The 26,050-nt window shown below is 30.9% G+C and overlaps 1 protein-coding gene across 6 annotated transcripts in view; it reads right to left on the bottom strand.

Annotated features, from left to right (window-relative positions):
- LOC113399104 (semaphorin-2A) overlaps positions 1–26,050 on the bottom strand; it is a 343,072-nt gene that overhangs the window by 307,879 nt on the left and 9,143 nt on the right. For 2 of the 6 annotated variants that reach the window (XM_064217028.1, XM_064217030.1), the window contains exon 2: positions 13,087–13,114. The exons of the other annotated variants lie outside the window; for them this stretch is intronic. The gene's annotated coding sequence lies outside the window, so the exon portion shown is untranslated. The remainder of the gene's footprint in view (positions 1–13,086; positions 13,115–26,050) is intronic. 6 annotated transcript variants of the gene reach the window in all.

The following is a 26,050-nucleotide window of genomic DNA, read 5'->3' as shown; positions in this document are numbered from 1 at the left end:
TCGACAATGTCAATTGCCTACCATTTATTTCTTACGATGTAATAAATTCGTTGCGTAAGTTTCTCTTGCTATTTTCTTTATTTTCTGACTTTGATTTTCGATGGAAAAGATAGCATAGCATAAAGAAACCGTCATTAAAAATAAACGTTTAAAAACCGTTGAAACTTTTAAAATATTGAGAAATACTACCCCACCTTGCAGCTAAGAATACTGCTTCCACGATAACGTCTTTTACGCCTTAAAAAAATTAATTCATTAATCATTCATCACTTTCTTAATAAGAAACCCCCAGAAACCCTGTTGTGTCGCAATCCCCAAAACATAAACAAGACATACATATACTCTATGTTACAAGATAAGAGAATATAACATTTAATAAAGTTATTATCTTAATATTATTTAATATCTCATTTTCCGCTTTTCATTATTTACCTATAATTTGGTTTCCTTAACTCAAAATTTATAAACAGCAGCTCATGAAGAGTTTAATAATAGATGGCAACCATTAACCACCCCCAATTGAATCTATCTAATGCTCTCTATCAAATATTTCGATGATCTTTCTAAATATAAACATACGTATTTATTTTATGACTTATCCCTATTAGAAATAAAACTTGAACATTTTTCAAATATATAATTTATCTCAAAAATCTTCCAAGAATGACAAGATATTTACCGACTGACAACAAGTAATTGTATTCTCTTTGAAATACCAAGCTCATAAAAGTTTTATTTCGTCTTTAAATATGTTTCTTTGATAAAGTTTCAATTGCGAATGTCAACGTTAGGGATGCCAATATGTTATGTAGAAAGTTTAATCTTAAGATATTTTTGTAACACCGATATACCGCTGACGTAGACTTCAATATTTATAGACCGGTCCCCAGAGAAATCCGAAGGATAGTGCTTGAGGCGTGCCCTCGTTTATCTCAACAATCAAACAGAAGATACGATAATTATGTTACCAAAACCTATATTATCACATCATAATATTGTATGACATATATATATTTTAATTTAATAAATATTCTTGCTTATATTTTGAATAAATAAAATCGGTATCCCGATGATTCTCAATGTTTTTTTTTTATAAATATATTTTTTCATTGTTTTTTTTTTTTAAATAATGTTTAATTATTTATATATAATATATTAAAAAAATAACATTATTTTTGTATGAATTAAATATTGGTAAGATGATTAATAAATACATTAAGGTGATGTTATAAAATCAGAAATATATCACTGAAAGCGTACAGTTAGTATTCGTTGATATTCAATGCAGGTTGTATACGTAAATACAATATTGTTGTTGAACGAAGTTTGAGTGACGTCTCCGGGGAAGTGACGTCACCGGACAGACGACGTGGAAGAAGAAAAGATATGACAGACGGGCGGCGAGGCAGCCATATTGAGTTGACTTAAGATAGAATTGAATAGTCGGTTGCTTATGATTTGAGTTCTTTAATGTTTTTGTTATTTTGCTGTATATGATTGTTACTTGTGTATATTTTTTTCAATATTTGATGATTGATAGATTATATCAGAAGTGGGATTGGGTTTATGCCCTATCCGACTCGCCTTCTGACATTTTCTTATATTTCTCACGCATGAATATGAGCGTCCATATATTTTTTTGAATTTAACGTTTTTAATTTTTTTTCTCTTTAAAGGCGTGATGATTACTTTGAATTTTTGATTTCAGATTTTATGCTATATGGTTATACTAACGTTGTTAGTATTTTGTTAATAATGTCTGACCAATAGCGTGAAAGACGTAGCCGAGAAAGAGGACGAAGTCGACATGGCCGGCATCGTGACAAGTCTTCTAGTAATGTTAGACGTCAAATGGATTTGATTCTTGAACGTCTAAATAAATTAGAAGGTAATAATGTGCAACAATCGCCAACGTCGGAAGCCGCGACAACACGCGTACCATCGGACCTTGGCACACGGACGCCGCAGGTGACAAAGAATGTGGAAGGCGCAGGCGCTGGGTCTTCCTCGAGGACTCAATCTGTGAGTGGTATCACTGATGCAGAAATGACCACCACAGAGCGAATTGTAGATGCATTTCGTTCTATAAATACTTTGGTAAATCATTCATTTTATATTTCTAACTTTGATCCCAGTGTTCATGACATTGATGTTTGGTGCGCTGAGTTAGATCGCGCGATAGCTATTAACAAATGGAGTGATAATGAATGCCTCCCTCGTATAGGGAATTGTCTTAAAGGTGACGCTAGATTATGGCTTAATGAACGGGTTACAACAGATCGTAGTTGGAGTAATTTTAAGAGAGAATTTAAGCCATTATGTCCAAAAAAAACCCGACGCTGCAAATATTTTATTTGATGTCATGAATACGGATTCAAATAATTATCCCACCTATGCGGATTATGCACGTCGTTCGTTACTTCGTCTCCGAATCGTTCGGGGATTAAGTGATGAATTAATGTCTGCAATAATTATTCGTGGTGTCACAGATCCACAGATACGCGCTGCCGCGACTAACGCGAAATTGATGCCTAATGATTTGGTAGAATTCTTTTCTATATATGTGAAACCCGATTTCTCTAAACACGATGTGGGAGCTTCCGTATCGCATAATAGAAATGATTTTGTTAAAATTAATAGTGGTAACACTAATAATAGAAAACGTCAATTTGTTGATGGTAGATGTTTCTTCTTTTGTTTGATGGTTCTTCGTTTAATGTGAATAGTTCTAATTCAAAATCTGTTACGATAACCGAGCCCTGTTCTTTTTGCAACAAGTCTGGTCATCGCGTTGATACTTGTTTTGCTAAGTTGAAGTCAAAAACACGAAATAGGGATAATGTTAACTTCTGTAAGGAAAAAAAAGATTCACGCGATAATGATGTGGTAGTAGCAGTTATATGTGGTGTACCAGTAGACATTCTAATTGACAGCCGTTCTACTATTTCTTTAATTTCCTTGTCTTTACTGAAATATTTTGATTGTGTTCGGAAACCATGTTTTCTTGTTTTAAGAGGTATAGGAGGACAAGAAATAGAAACCACTCAATATGTCACTTTACCGATTGAGTTAGATGAAATTATTTTAGAGGTAGAATTATTCGTAGTTTCATCAGAACTTATGAACAGTCCTGTGGTTATAGGCACTGATGTACTTAACCGTGAAGGAGTTACATACGTTTGTACGTGTGATCGTCAATATTTAAAACATGTTTCCAATGAAGTGACTGATGTGTTTACAATTAAGTCTTATAGACATATACCCTTAAAAACCAAAGTTATTGATGAGAATATACAACATTTACACGAAGCTATTCGTAAGTTTTCAGGATATTTTATAACGTGAACGGCAACTACAACAGATAAAAAAAGGTATTATGTCAATCAGTAAATAATCGAAAGAATCTCCTTTCTTAGGTAGAGGTAAGTGTCAGCGACTTACTCAACATAAAGATTGCAAGATAATCCATTTAGCCACGAAAAAATACGGCACGCATCATATGTGCGTTGATTTTAGCGAGCGACTTTTACCTCCTCTGATTGTTGATCAGTGGATATTTTTTAACAAATTCCGTCACCCCGATGAATCTGGTAAGGTCCTGTTCTATGATATTTTGAGTAACATGATTAAAGACAGGTTTACTAAATGTAAGTGTTGAAAATTGAAACTGATGTCCGATTTACCATAACTTTATGAAAGCGTTCTTTCAATCAACAAGAAGTATGTACTAAGGCTGTACAATAAGTTATGTCAGGACCAGCCGAGCATACAGAGATCTGTGGGTCCATGGTACCTTGACGAGGCGAGAGAACTGCTGAAGCCTGTGCTGCATAATTGGAGAGTAAGTAAAAGACATGCTTCACGTTGTGCCTCTGTCTTATGTACCTGAGATATGCTTCACGTCGTGCCTCTATCTCGTACATTTGGGATAGCCTCACGTCGTGCTTCCTCCCTTATGTTTGGTTTTTGAGATATGCTTCACGTCGTGCCTCTATCTCGTACATTTGGGATAGCCTCACGTCGTGCTTCCTCCCTTATGTTTGGTTTTTGAGATATGCTTCACGTCGTGCCTCTATCTCGTACATTTGGGATAGCCTCACGTCGTGCTTCCTCCCTTATGTTTAGTTTTTGAGATATGCTTCACGTCGTGCCTCTATCTCGTACATTTGGGATAGCCTCACGTCGTGCTTCCTCCCTTATGTTTGGTTTTTGAGATATGCTTCACGTCGTGCCTCTATCTCGTACATTTGGGATAGCCTCACGTCGTGCTTCCTCCCTTATGTTTAGTTTGTGAGATATGCTTCACGTCGTGCCTCTATCTCGTACATTTGGGATAGCCTCACGTCGTGCTTCCTCCCTTATGTCACAAACTGTGAGATACGCTTCACGTTGTGCCTCTATCTCACTTGTTAATAGCTTCATAGCGTAATTTATCTTCTAAGATGTTTAATGTTTTTTTTTGGTAGGTGCAGACTCATCAGATGATGAGGCCATTCGAGACCAAGTTGCTGGAACTGAAGATGTTCAACCTAGTACCTCGTCAGGAGCGGGGCCTAGCAGAGAAGTACAGACTAATTCAACAAAAGAGAACGAGGACGTTCTCATGTCAGGAGAGGCCGTGTTGTTGAACGAAGTTTGAGTGACGTCTCCGGGGAAGTGACGTCACCGGACAGACGACGTGGAAGAAGAAAAGATATGACAGACGGGCGGCGAGGCAGCCATATTGAGTTGACTTAAGATAGAATTGAATAGTCGGTTGCTTATGATTTGAGTTCTTTAATGTTTTTGTTATTTTGCTGTATATGATTGTTACTTGTGTATATTTTTTTCAATATTTGATGATTGATAGATTATAATATAATAACAGCCTGTAAGTGTTCCATTGCTGGACTAAGACTTCCTTTCGTTTTGAATTTGGAACATTCCACCATGATGATCCGATGTCGGTTAGTAATGTATATATTTGTAAATAATTAATATATTTTGGCACATTACTGCACAATTATACATAAATATTTTAGTAGCTCTTATAAATGGACTTAGTCGAGAGTAAAATAATAGACGACGTAACGGGATGCAGCTTGTTTTAAATTTTAAACAACCTAGCTCGCAGGTCACTGAATATTAGTGTCAAGCTTCCCATTATAAAGGCACGCTAACCTTAAATGTTACTTTTGTACGATCTTTCAGAAATTTATTTCTTTTAGAAATATTTTTATGAATTAGCTTTTTTTTCGCTATAATAATTATTATCAAATGTAGGAAATGTAACAAATTTATATCCAAGTAATGAATATATATTTTCTACATAGTTATTATATTATATTTATATATATGTATAGATTGAAAAGTTAATTATTCTCCATGGTTCGATTTTGACGTATGACGTAATTGGCTTCTCGAGTGGGCCACGAAAATGTATGTAACGTGTATGTGCCGCGATTTAAAATCAGTGTTGTGCTAGTGTAACGAACGGTTATTCTTCTCCTATCCCACAAATACCATCACCCACCTAGCTTGTGCTCTGAAAAGTGTCTTCGAGAGTACGAGCTTGGATTTCGAGGTAACAATACCCTTTCTATTCATCTTAATACAGTTCTATCATGAGTACACCTGCACTTTGCTTTGTTATCATGACTTATATTAAAGGCTGGAAATAATATGTACTTTTCCTAAACAACAATGCATATATTATTTTTAAAACATGCAAAACAAAAAAAAAGAAATTCGTTAAAAAACGTTTTAATATCAATTCTTAAAAGAATCAACCTTTTAAGAATTGATATTAAAAATATATAATCTAATAGATTATAACAAATTAAAATTGAATGATGAATTGAGAAAAGAACATAATAATAATAATACGCGTCATAACTGTTTATTTTGAACGTAACCGTCTGTGATTTTTAGTATATGTATGTTGCACTGGCGTTGAATGGCCAGTTTCAATATAATTTTCATGATTAAAACTTCGTTCAATTAAATTAATTACTCTGTGGTTTATTAAATGAGAATATAAGTTTATTATTCTTGTATTAAAACCTCAACACTTATACCTAGATTAGACTCATCCAGCATACATAGTTGGAGACCTCAACACGATGGTAGGTGAAGTTTTAGTCCGAACACACAAGTAATATGAATTCCATTTGAGCATAGCAAAATTATAGAAACTATTATTACAAATATTTGAAATAATTAGCAACTTATTTTGTTCAACTATTTTGTTTGAAGTTACATTATTTTATAAATTCCTTTTTTATGATATGTAAAATGTAAGAGTCCACAACTAAATCGTTAATATAAATTGTTTTTGTGTGTGTTGTATAGATTACTATATAATACACACATAAACGATTTGATACCAATTATTTAATTAGTAACCAATTTAGTTACAACTTGAAACCCTATCAAACTTGAACAATGTAATTATTGTGTTTTGACTTTAATTCATTCGAAATAATACAATTTAATTTGTATAATCACATAACAAATACGAATTAATATTGTATAATGCTCAAAAGGGTTGTATAATTTGATTGTTAGTATTATAAATGCATTAATTCACTGCATCGCTGCAATGCTGACTCGTTGAAACACTTCATCAAAACTAATTTTTAATTTCCATTTGAAAACTTTTATAATGGATGTATTTTAACGAGTCTACAACTGGCCGAGTGTGAAATAATTTATGATGAAAACATTTTATACTGTTGAAATAATAGTTTTACTTCTTTTTTATTAATCAATATTTTTTACACATTCGTGATATTGTGACGTCATATATGCATTTACATTTTTTTTTTTTACATTTTACTACAACAAAAATCAAAATCACCAGATGAATATCATATTCTAACTTTTGCTAATAATTTATTTACGTTGTCTCTTAAATACAATTTGAATCGTCACTCGTCACGGTACTGTATTTAATTAAATGAAAAAATCTACCGAGAAGGACCAGCAAGTACCCGGAACTTAGTTATTCTTTGTAGCATTTTTACAAATTACAGAGTTTATGTCATTCAAATACAATTAAATTAAATCGAGTATTTAATTTTCTCGTGTAAATTATGGATGTATGTATATATTTATGATATAAATAGACTACAACTCCGTTAGCTGATCGCCACGAAAGTTGTAATGCTTTTTTTCATAAGAAAGGTTTTTACTGTACGCTCTGTTGTAACGAACTACTAGACGGCGCAGCATTATTTTAACTTGTTAGCGTTCAACCGATCACCATGACAATATATATACACAGACAAAACAATATCAGCCAAATTTTGTTTGTTAACAGTAACTAACATTTATGTATAAAAATATTGATAATCTATTCTATAAGTAATATAAAACAGATACGCTTTCTGCTTCTGTTTTATATTACTTATATCTTCGTTAACCTCTTTTAAACCAATCAACGGCTATTGATTCGATTATTACTAATATAAAGTAATTAAACGTAAATATTTTGTACGAAATTGCTGAATTGTGACGGTTTTTTATCCAAAAAACTGTTTTCGTACATGGCTGACTTAACCGTAGAATATACTCGTACATCATAACAATGTATCCGAAAATTGTAAGTCTTATAAAGGGCTATAAAAAATTCCGCGGTAACGTGTGTCTTTCTTCTTATTATATTATATTAAATCATTATATCTATTAATTGATGAAATACTATAGGTTATTTGCGAAGCAACTTACACCAATTCATTATTAATCCTTATCTACATAAACATTTAAGTTTACTAGGGTAATTTCCAAATGCTGTGCGGCGTAAAAAATCCCCGCGTAGTGTTTGGATAATTAATTTCCTATAACAATAAAACTTTGGCCAAGGTCGAAGACACAATTATCAAAATTTTAATTTTTCAGCCGCCGACATTTTGATATACCTATGTTTCACTATATAATGATTATTTATATTTCTGATTTTTGCTATACTTTTAACTAGCTGTGCCCGCGGGTAGATTAAATTTCAAGTCTCTTACTTCAAAAACATAGGAATTTTATACAAACTTGCAATCCCCCTTTTACCCTCTTAGGGGTGGAGTTTCGTAAAATCCTTTCTAAGTGGATGTTTACACCCTATAAGAAACCTACCTGCCAAATTTCAAGTTTGTAGGTATTATAGTTTCTGAGATTCCGTGATTAATCAGTGAGTGGTATTTCGCTTATGATGAAAAAATAATATTACTATAAATAATACTAATATTTTATTAATAAAAATAATATTAATATTTTTTCATCAACGAGAACTATCCACTTATCTATATATATATAGTATTAATTCATGCAATTTTGACAATTAAAAGTAATAATCGATCGATAAAAAACCTATAAAAGAATTAGAAGAAGACCACAGTATAATACGTGTAAGTAATTCGACTTCTGACGACGTCACAGCCATACTTGGACAATCTTAAGAATTTTATGCTCCACAAAGTCAATGCATCCTTCCTGGGGCAAGGTATTTGATTCCTTAATAAAATATCGTAGACATTTTTATATTTGCCATGATATACATTTATAAGGATTGTTTAAAAGACTCCTTAGTATATTTAATATAATATAATCTTGTATTGAGTATGAATATAATAATAATATTTATTTATGTTTTTTTCTGACATGAGCTTTAAATTTTTTACTAGGCCAAGTTAAAAATAGCTGTGAATCTTATTATACAAACAAATACCGTGCCCCAAAAAATACATTCTGTATTAACTTTGCGAAGTCGGAAACTACGTGTAATTCGTCTTCTTCTTAATTAAATAAATTGTAAGTGTAAGTATTTATCATTCCTCCTCGTATCTACACAATTATTGCCATTGACATTTCAAAAATGTTTATATTATTGTGAATGTACATTAAATTGTTGTAAACATATTGTGAAGTAACTTTAAGTTTACCCACTTTATTAAAACATCCCGAAGAGAGTTGGTGAGTGCACATAGGAAATCCAGTGACATTAGCCAGATTTGAATCAGCAATCTTTATTTAAGATTGACCAATTCGAACCACTGGGTTATCTCGGTCACATTCTATGATGTATATGAAAATTTAAGAGTAGACTAGTATCTAGTTTGTTTATAAATGTTCATAGTTTTATTTATAAGAAATTAAAATGTCAGAAAGGTAATCTTAGACAAATATTTAAACAAATAAAATATAAATATCATGTTGTTAGTTGCTTATAAAATGACAAAGGTAATATATTTCAAGGTCTTGTGACTTTATACTATGTGAGCTCTATGATACGCGAAGCAAAATAATTTATTATTTTTTAATAATAGATACATTGTTTTTATTCTTTAATTAAATTTTGTTTAAAAAAAAAATTGCTTGAAATTATATTTTACCTACTGATTTCTGCCCGCGGCTTAGGGGAGTTGTTACATATCCTTTCTGCACCCCTGACAACATGTGCACAAAATTTCATAGTGATCAGTTCTAACTTGAAAACGTAACAAACAAACAAACTTACATTCGCATTTGTTATATTAGATGGGATTCTCACAAAAAGCATTACAACATTAAGGGAGTCAAATATTCATAAAAATTACTTGGAACTACTTAAAAAAAAAGGAAAGTAATTATAACAATATTTACAAACGGTTAATGCGTCCATTATGACGAAATTATGTGCTGTTAAGGTTTAATGTACTGGCGCGAGAACATGGAAAATATTTTCCACTAATGTATTTTAAAAGAGCCGTATTTAAAGCAATGTTAAAGATAAAATAATCCTATTTACTTCGCTTTAAGTGACAAATGTCCGTTATTTTAGTTAAAAAGGCAAATAAACACTGATACAAAGTCTATTCTCTTCCGTATCTTTTAATACAGGACCGTTGTCCGTCCAGTTATATAAATCATCTTTTCAGCATTTTATCACGCCACGGACGAGGGAGTTCGGACAATTGCGTAAAATTGCGGATGTACAAAAAGGTATATTATTTTAAGGGGAGCATCGGAGATATATAGGATTTATGTCATGCGACACGGTTTTATTTGAAAAAAAAAAATATTTTCCTTTTTTTTAAATCATAGTATATTTTTTTAATGCAGTTATGTGTGATTTCCACAAAACAAATTTTATTTTTTTAATATAAAAATTAGAGGTAAAGGTTTTATAAAACAAATCATTTAGAAAATATAAACATAATTATTAGTCTTGTCTTATTTTCATTTATGAATTTGCTTTAATTTTTTCTTTGAAAATGAACTTGCTGGTAGGGCTTTGTGCAAGCCCGCCTCGGTAGGTACCATCTTCTTGTCATGTATTCTACGGTCAAGCAGCAAACAGTTTGAGAAACCAAACAAAAAAAAGAAAATCTTGAATCATATGGTATATAAAACGACGTACGACTTGATTGTACGAAATATTTTATTGTGCGACTATATATATAAATTAATTAACATTATTTACAATTGCATCGAACCTTATTTTAGCTGGGACTTTTGTCTAAAAATAATTTTCTAGGGATATAAGCCAAAATCATCCGCAGTGCACAAATCTCGGCTCCTATACCTATATGCATAGAACTAAAACGTGTGCGCCATTAGATACGTATCCGTACGTTATTGCAATATCACCTCTAAGACGACGTGATAAGAACTAACTCCCTTGAATCACAACTCATTGTGTCGTTCGCATTTTCTCCGGTTTTCTACACGGTTACCTCTCAGGCACTCAATGATATACATGAATAGAGTGTCCGGCGTAGGTCTTTTCATCGTTTATCGTATGGCACGGACGAGGGAACACAATCGCTACAAGGATTGAATACTTGTTCAAGCAATGCTTAGATACTACGTAAATTTATTATTTTTATAAAACATACAATGTTTTCAATTTAATTTTATTATGTTATTAAAACTTTTAATTATAATTGACTTGTATTTATATTTTATAAACATTAGGAAATATATAAATAATCCTATACTTTTTATATTATGGTTTAATTTAACATCAAATGAAATAGTCAGAATCTATTTTATAAATTTAGTAAGAGCCGGAAAATTTATCACTGCTGGATTAAAGACTTCTCTTTTATACAGGAGAGGAGTCTTATTCCCTCACATAAACCTCGATCGATTAATTGTATGTATGTATATAGATTTAGTTTGGTCTGACTTAAAAATATTTCGTCGCAATGTTTTGCTTTACTGTGACTTATAAAAACTACATGCTTATTAATATTAAAGCCAAGGATATCAGGTCTTTCTATAATAATCATATTCAAGTTTACCTTTGTACATAACGATGGTCTGCTTATGTTTTGGGTTACATGACCCCTTGTACTATTTACGTACCCACTCCTAACACACTACATACTTAATTGGAAGGGAAAGTTAATACATTAACATATTATATATATTTGGAGCATTATATAATTATAATTCTAGCAATTCTGTATAATCCACACGTACTATGGACAGCAAATTTGACGTCCGTAGAATTAATAAGAGCACCGTATTGAATGAAATTAAAATAGAATTCTAAGCATGATATGCTAGGTGAAAGAAACATATACGAATATACAGACGCAGATTTCTTTCTATCTATCTTATGGGAATTCAATAAATGAATACTTAATTTTTAAATTGTTTTCATTAACTTTTTCAATGTTATTTTATTACCATTTATATTTTTGTTTCTTTAAATTACTAATTTTGATTCGTATGTAAATATGTGACTTAATAATAGCAATCTGTTGCTGTCATCGTCAATCATCAATCAATCAATCATAATCAATCATGGAACGGACTAACATTGCTTATGGTTAGCGTGTTCTCTTATTTACTTCGTTTAAACACGGAAATGTTCAGATAACTTACTTGATTATATTTGGTCCATTTGCACACACATAGCAAATAGCAAAAGTGTTTCCCTTCACTTGTCATTGTATACATTTGAAAGTCACGTGAGGATGACATGTTTGCTGTATTTGCAAATACACCAGACATTAAAGAAAGCGATAACCCTTTGCAAAGAGGCAAAGCCAGTAGAATAGCTGCCAGAAAGATATAAAAAAAAGGATTTATAGTCACGATAAACTGAGCATTACTCCTGACTGTGTATTTTATTTTGAACAAGAGTAACTAATGAGTTCCTTGCAGCTTTTGCTGGTGATTTTTCCGAACCGATATGATTTGGTAACCTTCAAGAAAAGACCCTACTCATTTTTTAAAGCAAGCAAGCCCCCCGGCATTGCATGTGTCCTTGTCATATCACCGCCCGGTGATAGTCACTTTCCATCAGGCGAGCTGCTCATTTGATACCTGTGCCACAAAAAACCTGTGTATAACTGAGTTCCTTTTATTACAGCAGAATCTACATTCCAAGCCAGTCGTAGGCTCACCGTAATCATTTAACATGATACAACGGTGTTTATAAAAGTTTATTTGAATAAAGAATATTATGAAGCAGTACTATCAACAAACAATCATTAGAAATTAACTAAAACAACTCCACATCATTTCCTGAAAGCCACTTATTACCACTTATGCTTTAATAAGTATAATTTGATCGCCTGTCTTGCGAGCAATGGCCGCGATACCATGTAATTACTTATTTGTATCTACTATGTGTGTAAATATACTAAACAAGGTTTATAACGTCTGTGTCGGTCATGTAATAAAAGGGTATATATCAATGTTAGTTTTCATGACCCAGATAGCGATGGTTTTATGTTATTAGTTACAATAAACTAATTATGCTATATAGGTCATAGTTTATTATAAAATGGACTAAGTGAATATGTGCGGTGTAAAGTTAATTACTAAATATTTTATGACTCGCTTTATTGAATTAAAATTATAAACTTGTTTTGTCAAATAATAGTTCATTGTCGTTAGTTACGATAATACTCTATTATCGTTAAATGTATTTAGGTTATAATTATTTTAGTATATTGTGTCATATTGGCATAAAGACATTTTGTAAAATAATTTTAAATGCACCCACGGAAGTATCCATTGACGCTCACGCACACGTACAACAAAAAAAAATTTCAATGTACACCTAAAATTTTAAAAATAAAATTATAATAATAAAATAAATTTAATTCAAAATCTTACCTTCACGAGTAACTTTCATATTTAATACCTGAAAAGAATAAGTCAATTTAGTAAAACATTGTAATATTCCAATTACATTTAACGAAAAAAGGGAGTATCGTTCAACAATCGTAATACATATTAATTATTCACAGCTTGTATAAGGTTTCTTCGAGAGTATGGGCAAAAAAACATCTTACACTTTTCATTTCGTAAATACAACCTCCTACGTACCCGTTTCGTTTACAGAACGAGTTTGGGAGTAGTAAATCATTTTAATAATTGATCCGTCTGAAATATTCATATAGTTCCAGCAGAAAAATGGATGAAAACGCTTCGGCCTCTTTGATTTTTTTTGCACGACTGACCATCTTATGTTACGTGATGCATATGTTTAAATTATCGATAACTGCTTTATCTCTCAACACTTGAATTTACTGAACTGTAAATGTTTACATAGCTTTATAATCTGTGAATATAAAACTACATTAATTGATTTTATGAAATTAAATGATTGACTAACTGACTATTAACACATAGATCAAATTATGCAATCCATCACTGCAAAAAGAATAAAACGATCGTTATTTATATAAATATATATATAAATATTTAAATTAGTAGCTCAAAAATTGCATAATGGTGAGAAAAAGGAGACTTTCTGATGATAAGTGATCATATTCGTTTGTCAGATTAAGTAAGAAATAAATAAATAATTAGACAATTACAAACAAGGCTTACACTATGTATTGTATGTTTTAATCAATTCTGTAGTAATAATAATTTAATTTAAGTTATTTTTGAATTGTGTTGATAACATTGATATTAAATAAGAGGGTACTTTGACTTTTTTGTTCATTATTGTGAGTCACGTGATTTGTAGTGAGGCTTATATAAGTGATAGAAGCTCGGTACATACGACTTTTACTTTTCACTTTGATCCTGGACCAGCAAGTTGCTGCTAACATTTAAGGTACGATATCATTTTGTGATATAATATAATTGTTATTGCTTGTTAAATTATTGCTGAATATATGAATTGTGTTTTTGCAATTATCAATATACAAAGTTAATATTATATATACAAAGAAATAGAAATTATTCTTAAAATATCCTGACATAATGTATTAAGTCTCTATAAAAAATCTAATACGTTCATATCAATAGTCATCCTTACATCATCAATGCACCACCAACCATGGCATCTTATATGCCTCCGTAATTGCCCCGAGTTACTCATACTCAACCTTTAAACTGAAACAGTAATGCAGATTACTTGCGGTATGTTCTGCGGTAAAATAACTAATTAAAAAAAAAAAAATACCCACCCAGGCGGTCCCGTATAAAGCCTTCTTGGATAAAAGTAATTAGTTAGTAAGCTAATACCAAAACTTTAATTTAATTGTTAAATAATCATAAGCACACACGAATCGTTTGTAAAACATATAAAATGACTGCATTCGAAAGATTTAGAACGCAAGATATATAATATTACAGTGACGAGTCTCCAAGGAAATTTTGTAAGGAAATGCACTCGGTAGTAAAAGTACGTGTCTCCGAATAAAATAGTGAAGTAAAATAGTCTTTGTCGGCTTGAAAGATATGCGTTGTCATTTATTATATGAAAGAATATTTAGGCGATATATGTATATTAACCTCTTATTTAAGTAAGTGAGTGAGTGAGTGAGTAGTATATTTGGTTAGCAATAATTTCATAATTCGAATTCGAAGACGATTAAAAAAAGTAAATTTATGTATTTTCGAAGTATTACACAGAGGGATTCTTTATCCTTTACGAGATTAAGAGGTACCAAAAGCATGTAGTAAAGTAAAGTTAATATCCCACAGCTGAGCTAAGGCCCTGTTTCGGGAACATCGGGAAACAAGGGCTAAACTCCTTAGTTTGGAGATAATTCCACTAATATGATCCAATTGGATACACATGTAGCAAAATTTCATTGAAATTAGACACGTGCAGGTTTTCTCACGATGTTTTCCTTCACCACTGAGCATGCGATTAATTATAAAAACAAATTATGCACATAGAAATTCAGTAGTGTTTACTAGGGTTTGAACCCGCAATCATTGGCTGTCAGCGGCTAATAAACTAAAAAGTCAACTTTACATTTAAACACTTAAAGCATTATCACAGGAAACATTCAAACCAAAGATACTATCTGTAAATAAACACATTTTATATAAATATTGTAATATCAGGAGACCTCTTCTTACAGCTCGGCGTGAACTGAAATATAGTATTTTATAAAATAAACAAAACAATGTTATAATATAGTTATTATTTACTCGGCGATATTTACAATTGAATTGAAATTCAAATTCTATTAGAATTAGGGATTAAATTTCTATAATTATCTATGAATTTACTTATTAGAGACTTTAGGGCTAGTTACAGAGTGTGAATATTTTATCCTTTTAAGGAAAGACAATCGACAATCGATATCAGCTGATAAAATAGATTATCTCATACAATCATCAATCAAATAAAAACTTAATATCATATTTTATCACACTAGCACTAAATAGTTTATGCAAAATTGGGTGGAAGTAACTTAATGTCATTTATCTATATCTATAAATATAATAAAATTGGAGTGTCTGTTTGTAATATTAAAATAACTTATTTTTATTAAATGCATATATATGTATACACGGTACATATACCAAAATAACTTTATTTTCATTTTTTGTCTATCTGTCTGTCTGTTTGTTCCGGCTAATCTCTGGAACGGCTGGACCTATTTTGACGGGAACTACATCAGGCAGACAGCTGATGTAATAAGGAGTAATTTACTTTTATTTTTTGAATTTATAATAAGTTATAGTAAAAGCTGCGAACTGAACAATAACTTTTTTATTAAATTCAAACGCGCACAAAGTCGCGGGCACAACTAATATAGGTAATGTATATGTTCATATTATATAATTAAAGAAAATAAACAAAAGCTTGGAAAATAATTACTCGCACCCAAAGTGCGAATCTCGATGCCTTCGTTGTCTTTCGTATGCCGGCATTATACGCCTTACATAAAAAATTCAATGTTTATTTCACCGTGATTGAAATGTATAAGAAAATTGGAGAAGTGACTTGAATGGGCTGTTAATTCATAATTTGAATAACAATAGAAGGAAATTTAAAGAACGAGGACGATTCGCGTTCACATTCTCTTGTTGTGAAATTGATTTTCAAGATATTTTAATTTATTTCCCCAGATTTTATTTGTATGAATGAAATTAATTTAATTTTAATTCGGTTTGTTGAATTTCATAAATAATAAATTAAGCTCAGGGATACATTTTTAAATGAAGATCTACAAATAGGGTTCCGCGGTTAAATGATTTATTATTTACAATATTGCGAAGTTTTGATCTACTCTCTCAAGTTTGTCCCTTTTTTAGATTAAAAGAATATGCGTAAAGAATACGTGAAGTGAAGTTTATGTGTGTGTATTTAAAACATATATTTGCAATGTCAATTCGGTTCAGTATCAAGTAATATAATATATATATATATGTAAGCAATATACATCAAATAAAGCAAAATGTGAACGTAGACCAGATTTAGTAAATTATTCTTGCCTTTTCGAAACGCTATCCAAGTAAAGTATCTTTATATTTAAATTAAAAGTATATAATAATAATATATGTTATTGTATTGGCGGGCAGTGGTGACCACTTACCATCAGGTGGCCCTACTCGCCTACATAATTCATAAAACTCAACTATAATAATACAGAATATAATTATTTTAAATAAAATAAATATATTTGTTGTTATCAAACAGATATTTAGTTGGTAGTTCGCAAACAGATCCAACTAAACTCCTATATATATATATAATCATCCAAATAATATAGGTATGATCAGCTTGTATTTATTTAGTATGCAAATTTCGTGTTTATTTTACTATTACAACCTTAGGCAACAGAATCACCAATATTAACACTTCTAATATACACCAGTTTGATTTCTCCAGAATACAACAGAGTAGGTACGATCTAAATTTCACATTTAAATATTATCCAAAATGAAACGAGACTTGACTTATAGACAAAATTAGATCCTTCTTAGCCTGCATAACAACAATCTTACCATCGAACTTTACTACTTTAATGACTAGATAAGAAGCGATTACTTTATTAAAACCTTTAAGAGAGAATATCGAAGTTGCAGCGCTCATCGTGCTCCTAGACATTTTCTAATTATTCAGGACACACAATTGTCTTTAAATAGACTCCTCCAGTGCATCCATAGGACGATTTCAAGGTCAAAACAGTGAAGGTGAGTGGAATTTACTGAAGCTTGAGTGGTTAGAGTTAATCAGGATCACTTTCACCTCCAAAACAAATGAAATATTCCGATGAGAAGAAGTTCGTTTACCTCGACGTTTATCAGACCGTTAAGACTAGCGTTTGACGGTACAGAAAAGAATGACCAAAGCAATCTAATAAGGACTAGTAAAGTTTATGTAGGTTAGTCAAGGAAGTATATTAATTGTATATGTAATTTTTACTTCAAAGAAATAATAATAAGTGTATATCGAGAACATTAGCCTGCTAATATCAGCCATTTCCAACGGGTTTATTCCATGTGTTCCGAAGACAAATGTAATGGTTAATAAGAACGTCATATCCAAAACGAGCGACTTGATGCTCGTCGTAAGTTTTTGCAATATGACTTTCATTCAACTTATATTTGTATAATTTTGATAATGTGTCCTATACCTTATAACTCACATTCGAACTATGTAACAGATAGCGGAGCATACTGTTCCGATAATGAAGACTCGCTTACTCAAATAAAAATAATACCGGCCCTAATTATTATTTATCATATAATTTCAATATATATAAATTCAATAGATTAGTCTTAAGCTACGGTGATAGGGAATTAATTAAAATAAGCATATTTTAATTACTTAATATAAATAAAAGTAATTATTGCTAAATATTTGTTAATAATAAAAATCCAGTCGCGCAAAGATGAAACGAAATATATTTAACTTTCAATTTAATAAAAACAAACTTCAATTTTAAAGTTAGGAACTTATGAAATCTCATATTTTAATCTTGGGTAAGATAATATTAGTAAAATTTCTTGATATATAATCAGTCGGCGCTTGAGGGCCCGAAAGTTTGGGAACTCAATAAACTTGAATTATGACTCCGACGAAGATTTACGTCTAAGAGATTGACTGTATTCGTTAGGCCGTTTGCGAGTAAAGACCGCTATTAAAAACGTTGTATACTTTGGAAATTGTGTCATACAAATAAATGAGAAAACGTCCAAAGTCATTACTGTTTTTATTTAATTTATGACGTTCCATTTTTTAAACTTATAATATAGCACATTAATTTTTATTCACTAAAATTAAGAGTATTTTGAAGTTTTGACAATTTTTGTATAGAAAAAATATAAAAATGTTAATTTATAGTCTAAGACAATATTACAATCATTGGTATTTCTACACTACGAATTCGATTTTATTGTAAAAAGTATCATTGAAGAGCTATTTTTATAAAATATAAAAGTAAAGCAGTTTTGATTTTATATTTTTACATCGGAGACAATTTGAGTTTTTTTATAACATATTTAGGCGGTTGTGCCTATATACATTGACGCTGTAAAAATATGAATCATTCCGGACATCGACAACTAAGTAAAACTTTGGAACTAAGATGTCTCCCTTGTGTCTATAGTTACACTGACCGACTACCCTTTAAACCGCAACACAACAATACTTAGTATTCCTGTATGGCAGTCGAATATGTGATGAGTACCTGCCCAGACGGGCTCACACAAAGCCTTATCACCAAGGCGTAGAATAAAAGAGTATATTATACATGTATGTACATATTTAATAAAGAGCGAGAGTATATTATAAAGAGGTCATGTATAAAAAAATATTAGCAGCAGCAGACAATAACGCCAATACATCTATTGTACGATATTCGTTTAACAAAAATAAAAGCGGACACGGTGCCTTCCCGACTCGAACCATCACATTGCTCGATTCGTTCGCTCGCTAAATCATGCAATAAATTATCGAACATAAAATATTCAAACGCTTCACGCTTGCGGCAGCGTGTGAAAAACTAAAGTCTGTGGAGCTGTTCTGTACGAAAATCGAAACGCAATATAGAATTCGATTTCGAAATGTTGATATGTGATATGCGACATTCAAAATCAAAAATAATTACATATGACTCGTGATTTTAAAAATTAAAAATTTATTAGCAATATGGAATGTAAATTCAAGAATGATATACATGTTATAATCGTGATATATGTTTAACTACATAAGTTATGATATTAAATATAAATTTTAAGTCCTCGATTTAGTGATGCAGATCCGGAAGTCCTTGGTTCAAATTTCGAATAAGGTAATTTTTTTTTTTTATGTTCAAATTTCTACAAAATGACAATCACAAAAATACACATGATTACATTTTTGATGATATAGACACGCCATGCGTTTAATATTAAGTACCAAATAGCGTCTAGTCCATGAGAGCAGCAGAGATCAAGCATACATTTTTTTTTGTTTATTTTGTGTTATTTAATCTATTAAATTTTTTTTTTAAAACAAATTTTAATGAGGTTATTGAACGGTCGACAAAAATATCATATTTAGAACTAATACTATTGTAAGAGGTAATAAAAACTTATTGAGTTTTTGTTGTTAAGAAATTTTCTTCAGCAGCCTGGTTTAGGTTAGCAGTGGTTTACACTTCTGTACTTCGGAAAGCACGGTCCTATCTAAGCTCCTATCCTATCCTATCCTATCCTATCCTATCTAAGCCCCGGTCATGACGGATTTTGGTCACATCGAATTTTAAGTGTGGCAGAATAGATTCGATATTTTTTTGGAATCTCTTGTGCTATAATATATTCAGTACATCGTGCTCTTTATTGAGAATGGCTGCCGTGTCTGGAATAGGTCAAGATTACAATATTCAAGTTTCAGAACCTAATCGATATGATGAATTAATTTTTTCACTAAACATAATATAATGTGTTCAATTTTCATGCCTATGGTATTTGTATTAAAAAGCCAAGCTACTTTAAAAGAGTGAAATAAAGATTATACAAAGATTAAATTTCCGCACCTGCTTCAGCTGCCCTTGGCGTATCGACTATCATATACTATAATTTCAGAAGATACGTTTCGAACAAAATACTCTTTTAATAATAATAAAATTTGTATCTTTAAAGTAATTAATTCTCTTAAAAAAATTTTAAAATAGCTGTTATATTTTTTGTTAATTCATTAATTTAATTCGGTACTAAATCTAAGTGATTTAGAACCACCAGGTTTTTTTTCAGACTACGCTGGAATAATTAACGTTGTTTCGTAAATTGAACAAAATATAAACATTACAACGTATAGTATGATATATGCAACGAAAAGTCTAATTTATAGTTATTTCCGAGTGTTTAGCATGACTCCGGAAAAAAGGTATTTTTAATATAAACAAAGGAAAAATGTGAATTTTAAAAATAATAAGCTTATTTGTTTTGTCAATCTTGATACGTCATATAGTTAAATTTACATCAGATCTCTGTAGCCTGTTCTAAATTTAAAACAGTTATACATACTTTATTGAAATTGGAATTTGAGTACGCATAACACTGTTATTTTATAATTATTTAATATACTACGTCAACTTTTCGGCGAAGCCAATTCCAGATTTTACGCTTATTTTATCAAAGACAAAAGAAATATACCCAAAATCAACTTGAAACTTTATAACAATTATAATAACTATTATCGTTAAAAATGTATTGATGAATAAGTTACAATCACTGAAACTGACTACAAGACGTATTTAGGATATAAGATGTCAGATTCAAATCCAAGCAGGCTCGGTTGAATTTTTGATTGGACCCGTGTTTAATTTATTTTTATGATTCATTTCATGCTCAGTGGCAAGTGATAATATTGAGCGGATATCTGTATGACATTCTACGACATGTAATCCCACCTGGAAGTAAGATAATGTGGTGGAATATGTTCCAAAACTTATTGTATTACCTTATTAGCTTTACTTTACTACCCTTTTAATACCTTATTACAATAAGCCTTGGTACTCGTATTTCAAATCAGTAAGACTTAGATATTGTTCCTTTATATATTTTTTTATTCTACTATACTTTCTCGACCTACCATTTTTAAAGCATTTTAGTCAAGGAAGCTCTTAATTACCAACTTTTGCTTACCAACTAGATGCATTGAAAAATACTCAAAAAATCTACCGAGCAGTTTCACTATTCCTTTGATTCTTGCTGGTTGTTCTTGATAGAATCTACATTTCAAGCCGGTGGTAGCTTAATTAATATAATACTGTTAAATACCGATTCAAATTGCTTGTAAAAACTTACTTGAACAAAGTGTATTTTGATTTTGATTTTATATTACGGCAAACAAATGAAAACTTATTCCGATCTAGGTCAACATTATATAGAGCGATTACAAGGTGACCTTTGCCACACCTCAAGGGCGAAATTGAAGGTAAGATCGAAACTTATCTTCTAGAAATAAGAAAGATAGTATTATCATCCCTCCCTTAATATTATAAACGTGAAAGTGTGTACTTTTGCTTTATTTTTTCACACATTTTTTTACTTAGAGATAATTTATTTATTAGCCGAGAACATTTTTTATCCCGAAAACTAGTACACAATAAGTCACACAAAAAGCTTCCATGTTAATAATTAAATCTCTAGATAGTTAGAATTATAACTACGTTAATAATTTACTAAGTCTTAAGTTTTGATGAAATGTTGTAAATAGTTTATTAATAATGTGCTATTTTGTAACTAGCTTAAGGCCCTTTGATGAAACATTAAACAACTTTTTCTAAAAATGGCTATTGTTTTTTTAATATCGAATGATGAACACATTTTTGTATTTCTCTATTATTTATTTAAAAATTAAAAGCCGAATAAGCATTTAAAAATAAAACGTTAATCTCGGTGAATTTTAAATGTGAGTTCCATCTACTGACATTTCAAACTTCTAAAATTGTGTAAATCATTTTTATAAATTTAATTTTTGATTTTGAAGAAAAATATCGTAGGAAGAGAGAAGTGGCCAGGTATAATGCATTTTTCACAATTGTGATATTTATTGGCTGTCAATGAATGCATCGTTGACCTAGTGGCTATTTTTAAGACTCCAGATCATGAGGTTCCAAATATGAATACCGAGTTTCATTAATTATGTTCATTTCATGCATTAATAAGCATCTTATTGGTATAAATTTTCACAATATTACTTAAAGTACTGCTTCTTTTAACTTTTACGAACTGTTTGTCAGACTTTTATTAAGATATATTACTTCTTTTCTTTTTATACGTATTTAATTTCCTGCTTCGTCTATCAGAGTTTTTGTCCTGATTTTATTTTAATTTGGTATAAATAAAAAAAAGAAACAAAATTAAAGTTAAAGTAACGAGTATTTAACCATTTTCCAAATCATTCTAATTAACGAATATCGATCGATAACTCGTAGTTTCCCGAACGTTCAAATTGACATTTCATTTTCTATTTCAATGAACTCCAAATACCAATCCTATAATAACTTAAATTTTCAATATCGGTTTTGGTGTTCTACAACTTTGTCATTAATAGATGTATAGTTGTGATTTTCTCGCGAGCAAAACCGCTTAAATATAATAAATAGATAAAACGCAAATAAAACAATAGCTATCTATTTATTGAGTCAGATTGTGTACTATGTTTTAACTGAGTAGTTAGGATCAAGATGTTCGAATGCATAATATATGTTAATGATTATCATAGCTACATTTATAGCTTCTATATATATCCATTTGATGTTAATATCCTTATTATCCGAATCCATTGTTCATTCAACAATATTATTCGTTGCAATTAGGGTTTCGAGCTGGTCACTGTATGGCAAATTTGCATTACGGAAGGTCTTTGTCTTAATTAACTCGTTTATCAAACTATCTTTATGTCGATGACTTGGTAAACTGACGAGCAAATGGACCACCTGATAGTATAGTGGATAGTGGTCACTATCGTCCAAACACTCGCGCTGTAAGAAATACTAACTATTCCTTACATATCCAATGTGCCACTAACCTAGGGAGCTAAGATGTTATGCCCTTCGTGTCTGTAGTTACATTGCCTCGCTCACCCTTCAAACGGGAAAACAACAATTCTAAGTATGTTTTTTATATTAATGTTTCGCGATATATCTGCTGAGAGGGGCACATATCAAGACGGGATTGGACTGCCCTAACAAGTACTCTTTGATAATTTTTCACTTTCGTGCTTAATCCTTGCGCTAGCACATACCTAAAAATTTAATTTAATTTTTATTTGATTCGCATGACAAAGTAATTCGTTTAACTAAGCTAAGCTAAGCTTTATAGCTCGACACTCCTCTTCTTTTCGACTTACTCATTCGCTCATCTCACTGAACATGAAGATGTTTTGAACAATTTAACAAACTACATAAATAAAACTTTTTCATTTGGAATTTTTGATCTAGTATTTAATTCTATCTTATCATTATTATTTCCTTTTATGTATGTGCACATATATTAAAGTTATTTTTCTTGAAATAATTGTCTGTACCGTCTAAGGTGGACTGTAAGATGTTAACATATAGGTATATGTTATCCCATCAGTTCATGAAATTATATTATTTAATGAAAATCAATAAAATTAGGTTACATAAAAATATCACTTATATTTATAATAATAGTTTCATCCACGATACGTGACATAGAATTCCATCAGATACAACTGGTCCCAATAACTTCATATGTTCGACTTCGACTGAAGTTCTCAGTGGTAGTAAAAAAGCAATCTAAGTTGTTTTACAGAGGTCATTTACCAAGAATGTACGCAGCCCTCGATGGAGATAAACTGAGCCTACAATAAAACTAAACGTACGTGATGTGATTTCTATGAAGTGTCTTTTCAAGTAGCTCGTAGGAACGTTTATGTTACATTCGATGAGAATTATTATAGAAGATAAAATTTTTTAGACCAACAAAAACTGTTCGATGCTGCTTGCTTGGAGCTAAATTGTTTTGGCTCTGAAAACAAAATATATTTTTCAGGGTTGCAGAGTTAGATCTGAAAATCTTATAATTTCGCCGTTCGATCTGTTTTGAATTTTAATATTTTAGTTCTAGTTGTTGGTGGAGCTTTATGTGTCAATTTGAAGGTAGCGTCCATTATTTATTCGACCGACAAACAGTTATGCTTTATATTGGTATGTTCCGGCTTAAAACATAAGATATAATTTAGTTCCCATAATGACTAGGTATGTTTGTTTGTAATGAATGGATAGGATTTCTAACACCGCTAATGTATGTATATAGACAATGGTCACCACTAACTATTAGGAAGTCCAGGATGTTAAACCTTTTACTAATCCCAATTAAAGCATTAATGTCAAACTATACTGCCCTTAGTTTGTATTATCCCAAAAACACGTTATATTAATTGTGTTTACTACCCATCTATGAATATTTGTTTTATTAGCTGTCCGTCCCGAATTCGTACGGATAAAATTTATACAAAGTTACCGACCCCATTTCTCTCCTTTAAAGTTGAAATTTCCTAAAATCATTTCTCAGAGAGCGTCTATTTCACGAATGGAGTAATTATGCTAAATTGCAAGTCAATCGGACCTACATATCTCGTTATGAATCAGTCCTCGGTATTTAGACGTTGAGCACACGATCGTTTATTTTATAAGCTCTGGATACACAATTCATGTAACCTTATATTATTTCGTCATTCTTACGCAATTCAAAATCCAATCATAAAAATAATAAAATGTTCGAACCAATTAATAACTGGTGTAAAAGTTAAATAAAAAGGCAATAGACCTTTATTAAATAAGAAAATTGTATACTGAACCAACTAACAAAGATGTATAACATCATAGATGTATTTATGTATACTGCAGAATGTGCGCTTATTCCCTCACTCGGCAGCTTTACAACTTGACCTATATGTTGATCAACAACAAATATAATGTTAGAAAATTTACTATAACTTACAGTATGTACGTCATATATTATATTATATTAAAATGACAGTTTATCCTTATTTTTAGTAAACTTTTAACAGTGTTAACTATAAAGTGTTACTGTATTCACAGATAGTACTTCTCATATAGAAAAATGTTAATAAAGCAGCGATTTTTTTTTCCATCTATTGAATTATTTCAAAGGAATGTTAACCCTTTACGATAAATTCCTGAACGCGTCGGAAACGTTTCGTCGATTCTGGCATATTTTTTAATTTGTCACCCCAGGTTTTAGGGTGGGAGTCGGGGAATGCTGGCAATAAGTGCCCCCTCTATTTCACCGGCACTTAAACTGGGTGCACTGATTTGATAACGCCGTTTGTTTCAAGTGCCAGTCGCGAGACCCATCATTTTCAGGCCAGTTTTTTTAGTAATTGAATCCATTCCTTACTCTCTGTATTAAAAGAATTTAATTTAAATCAGAAATCTTTTTTTTAAACAATTTTTGATGAAAAAAAGTATTAGGAGCAAATGTGTTGAACTCAATATAAAAATTAAAAAATTATGAAATATAGTGACGGTAGGATTGACTTGTTGACTTGAAAGGAAAGCAAAATTCTAATCTAATTCATCTAACTTTGATAAAATAACTTCAAAAACGTACTTTCTTACATTAATAAATATGATTGCTGACGAAAAGAAAATATTATGCTATATACAAATATTTCATAATTCTGAAACGTTTTTATGTACAACACGAAAAAGTAAAGTAAAGCCATAAGGTTTCAGTTCCATGTGCAAGATGTTTTTATTCTATATAAGAACAAAGATTTTTCTAGAACGTTAAAATATTGATGTCCAATAATGTAAATATATGTATATTACGTAGTGATAATTGTATATATTCAATATGCAATACGTAATAGGATCAAGTATCAAGATTTCGT

Source organism: Vanessa tameamea, chromosome 15, assembly GCF_037043105.1.
Source record: "Vanessa tameamea isolate UH-Manoa-2023 chromosome 15, ilVanTame1 primary haplotype, whole genome shotgun sequence".
Classification (NCBI taxonomy): Eukaryota; Metazoa; Arthropoda; class Insecta; order Lepidoptera; family Nymphalidae; genus Vanessa; species Vanessa tameamea.
Note: the sequence above shows the minus strand (reverse complement) of the source record. Positions and strands in the feature narration are given on the sequence as shown.